At 35.8% G+C, this 4,656-nt stretch overlaps 1 non-coding gene across 1 annotated transcript; it reads right to left on the bottom strand.

Annotated features, from left to right (window-relative positions):
* Positions 1-4,041: 4,041 nt before the first annotated feature.
* Positions 4,042-4,148, bottom strand: LOC141722891 (small nucleolar RNA R71). Its single transcript, XR_012575889.1, has one exon. It is a non-coding gene; the product is annotated as a small nucleolar RNA R71 (small nucleolar RNA).
* Positions 4,149-4,656: the final 508 nt, after the last annotated feature.

Below are 4,656 nucleotides of genomic sequence, written 5' to 3'. Positions count from 1 at the left end.
TATAAATAGAGTTGCAATATCCAATGAATTTGGAAAGGAGAAAACCTTGGCATAAACCTGATATCTTATTGATCAGGCAAAGATACCAATAAGTAACATTTTCTACTAGTAGATGGACGAATTCCCCACTGGTCATCACCCTGGCCGTAATAGGACCTTATGCTGGACTGCCACTCAGCCACTTATGCATTTGATGGACTTCCACTGAGCCACTTACACTTTGATGGACGCCCACTGAGCCCATGTTGCTTATGCCGACTCAATAGATGGACTTACTTCACGAACGTTGGGTAAGTAATCAATTCATTTATCAACACAGCAACCTAGTTGCGAATGTAAAATACACCACTAAGCCGGATCCCTCAAGTTTTGAGCGAGTATTTAAATCCCCTTCGAAAAGAAGATCTTAACTATAAAAATGAGTTTTTGGGATCCGCTCTAACTTTTAAAATCATTTTGAAGACTCGAAAATATTTTTAAGAATATTTGGAGTAATGTTGATTTAATGAAATAAATCAGTCCCAATATATTAGAAAATATCTGAATATTATTATTTAAATAATATTCCCATAAAGAATAATCTTTATAAAAATAATTGAAGTAGAAGTTGTAAAACTTATACTTGAAATGAATATTAAATAACCAAAGATATACTTATACGAAAGTAATATCTTTATTTGAATAATCAAAAGTGAGTTTGATTGTCGACACATTATTCTTTAATAAAATAAAGAATATTAATTAGTAAATAATCGGAGTCATAAGTTCTCGAATGAATATTCAAAATAATATTCATTAATAAAATAAACGGGGTCATAAGCCCTCGAATAAATACTCAAAATAATATTCATTAATAAAATAAACGTAGTCATAAGCCCTCGAATGAATATTCAAAATAATATTCATTAATAAAATAAACGGAGTCATAAGCCCTCGAATGAATATTCAAGATAATATTCATTAATAAAATAAACGGAGTCATAAGCCCTCGAATGAATATTCAAAATAATATTCATTAATAAAATAAACGGAGTCATAAGCCTTCGAATGAATATTCAAAATAATATTCATTAATAAAATAAACGGAGTCATAAGTCCTCGAATGAATATTCAAAGTAATATTCATTAAATAAATAAAGCTATCGAATAAACCTTATTCGATAAATAGTTTTGAAAACTATATCTATATACATATAAATATATATAATATACTCGGGAACATCGACTCCCGGTTTTAGAAAAATGTCCACCTTTGGGTCCCCTATACTAAGGGTATACGCAACTACTGCTTATCTCTAGCATAGGTATTATGCAACTAATAAGCATTTGAAATCAACAGATAGATAACCAGATTACGAAACAGCCATGCATATATATACCATCTCAGCATGCTTCAATATATCACAAAATTTGCTAATAACAATCATGCACTTATCACAAGATAATGCATATACATATGTATACATCACAACAACAGTATAACGGATAGAAACTTGCCTGAGTGCTCCCGGATAGACTTAAGCTTAGAGTGGGTCCGATAACCAATGAAAAATAACATAAGTCGGAATTAAACCCCGATCGCTTAAGAAACTAGACTTTAACCATTTAGAGTCCTAACGTTCGCTTTCGCGCTTAACGATTCACTTAAGTCGCTCGAGTACCCTCGGCTCCACCATTTTTAATAAATTAACCATTAAGGGTTTTAAGGCGATTCTTTCCCGAGTACCTTACCAACTGCCTAATCCACTTTACATAAATGTTTCATACCCTAATTAGTCATTTAAGGTCCTTAACCAAGGTTTCAAAGTAAGGCGAGGGGTAATGGTTCGGTCGCGAAACGTCGTTACTTAAAATGGTCGTTTCTCCTAAACCGTACATCGGATTCAAGCGTACCACATATCAAAACAAAGCTCGTAACATGAAATATCTAAAAATGGCAATGGTCAAAACCTAACAGTGAGTTAAAGGGTTCTGATGTTAAGAACAAAAACAGTCTACGGTAAATCGGGCATTACGACGGCTATGTTTACGCGATTACCCAAATTTATACCACTCCAAATCAACCCACAATCAACCCACAATCACAACCCAATCAAAAATTCATCCATACTTCTCCATAACAGCCCCAACAACTCAACATTATCAATTTATACTATTCTCAAACATGAATTTAAACTATACTTAAGTTCATTATTCAATACTCCAAGAATTACAACTCCAAAACATCACAACACCAACTATCCTCTACATTCACAACAAACAAGCCTCTCATGAACTATAACAACAAAACTAAACCTAATACTCAAGTAAATTTAGGGTTTGGAGGGGTTATACCTTCCTTGGAGAGTGAAGAATCAAGTAATTAGCTTGGAATCACCCTTAAAAGTCCTTATCCGAGCTTAATCTAAATAAAAACTCAAGAACAAAAATTTTAGTTCTTGAAAAACACTATTCACCATCTTCTTCCATGATTTTTAGGAAGAGATTGTGAAGGAATTTGGAGCTTAGATTCATAGGATTACTATATCTAAGTACAAGGAACCTTGGATAATTACCTCACGATTTAACAATGCTTGGAGCTTGAATTTGGATTTTCTTATCCTTGAAAATGAAGGAAAGCCGAGAGCTTGATGAAGAAAATGGAGTGTTTTTTGATTTGTTTGCTTGGTTGCTAGCTTTTGTTTTTGATTAATTACCTTTTTACCCATGAAAAATTGTGTGGTTATTAATCAACCACACCTCCTTCCCTTATGTCATGCTTATGTCACCGTTCCTATGTCATCTTGTTACACTTGTCTTCCTCTTGTTGGTGTGATGACATCATCATCCACTAACCCCTTGATTAACTCCTAATTACTTGGCTAATGACCGCTGATCTGTTATGCGGTTCGCTTAACTTTCGTTTTCGTTTATCGTTTGAGGGATCATACCCGGGATCTTATTACTTAGGTTTCCTTAACCTTTCTCAATACATTATATTCCTTTTATGATCCTCTTTTATAATCCTTGAATTTAAATCCTTTTTATTTTATTACCTTATACTCAGTTCTTTCTGTATCTGGTAGATTTTCGGGAAAAATCAAAATGTTCGAATTTGGATTCTGACGATCTTTACATACACTTATATCCCATATAAAGTACTAATAAGATCTCAGAATAACAATAGAAGAACCCCTACATAGTGTGGTATGAAAAGTTTTCTTATTCAGCATAATCAGCAAAATCACTATTCATAAGGGTTTAAAAAAAATTCCAAAAATTGGGGTTATTACAACCAGTCTCTGTGGGAACGAACTATAAATAATTCTATATTACTTGCGATCGCGTATACTTGCGTGAATTATTAGCGCGTGTTTAGCGACTAACAAGTTTTTGGCGCCGTTGCTGGGGACACAGTGTTAACTTTTAGTTTATGAGTTTGTCATCAATGATCGTTAAAGTTCATTGACTCGGACATTGTTACTTACCTACTCTTTTCCTTGTCGTGCTTCAGGTACTCTAGCGAGCGTGTATGCATACGCGTTCGCGGGCTCGTAAGAGAACTCTGGATTAAGCCGAGGAGGAAGCTGTAGTGGTTCGAAGGGAAGTTTTTAAGGACGAAGAGAAAGTAGAAGAAGAAGAACAGAAAGTCGAGGAACCAGCTTTAGTAGTGATGAGAGACCAAGCAGAAATTCCTAAGGCGTTGATGGACTATTCTCAGCCTAAGATCAATGATATTCAGTCGAGCATCATCAGACCAGCCATCTCGGCTAACACTTTTGAGATCAAGTCGAGCACGATCCAGATGATACAGAACTCAGTTCAGTTTGGGGTTTCTCCTAAAGAAGACCCCAATATGACATCAGGGATTTCATCGAGATCTGTGACACTTTCAAGTTCAATGGGGTGACTAAAGATGCTATCAAGCTGTGACTCTTCCCAATCTCCCTTTGGGATAAAGAAAAGTGCTAGTTACATTCTCTACCACCAGGGTCTATCACCAAATGGGAGGATCTTGCTCAAAAGTTTCTCATTAAATTCTTTCATATGGCGAAGACTGCTGCAATCAGGAATGCTCTTACTCAGTTTGCACAGCAAACTGGAGAATCTCTGTGTGAGGCCTGGGATTGATATAAAGAGATACTAAGGAAGTGCCCACACCATGGCATGCCTGATTGGATGATTATAAACTGTTTCTACAATGGTTTGGGTGCACAGTCTAGACATATGCTCAATGCAGCGTCTAATGGAGCCTTGTGGGCCAAAAGCTATAATGAAGTTTATGAGTTGATTGAACTAATGGCAGCTAATGAATACCAGAATCCTACACAAGGAATATTGCAAGGCAAGGTAGCAGGAAATCTGGAAGTGGATACAACTACTGTAATAGCTGCTCAACTTCAAGCTTTGACGATGAAAGTAGACTTTTTGGCTAATTATGAAGTTAATCAAATCACTAGTGTTTATGAACTTTATGCGGGGGCACATGAAACTGAGCAGTGTGCTATTTCTAGCGAATTAGCTCAATTTGTGAGCAACTTTAAGATATCACAGCAGCAAGCTCCATCCACTTATCAACCCAATAACCCCAATCATCCTAACTTCAGCTGGAGCTAGGGATGGCAAAATAATCCGATCTGACGGATACCCGATCCGAAACCCGAAATTTTGGATTTA

The sequence above is a fragment of the Apium graveolens genome, chromosome 4 (genome assembly GCF_009905375.1).
Source record: "Apium graveolens cultivar Ventura chromosome 4, ASM990537v1, whole genome shotgun sequence".
Classification (NCBI taxonomy): domain Eukaryota; kingdom Viridiplantae; phylum Streptophyta; class Magnoliopsida; order Apiales; family Apiaceae; genus Apium; species Apium graveolens.
This window is presented reverse-complemented; position numbering and strand designations above follow the sequence as displayed.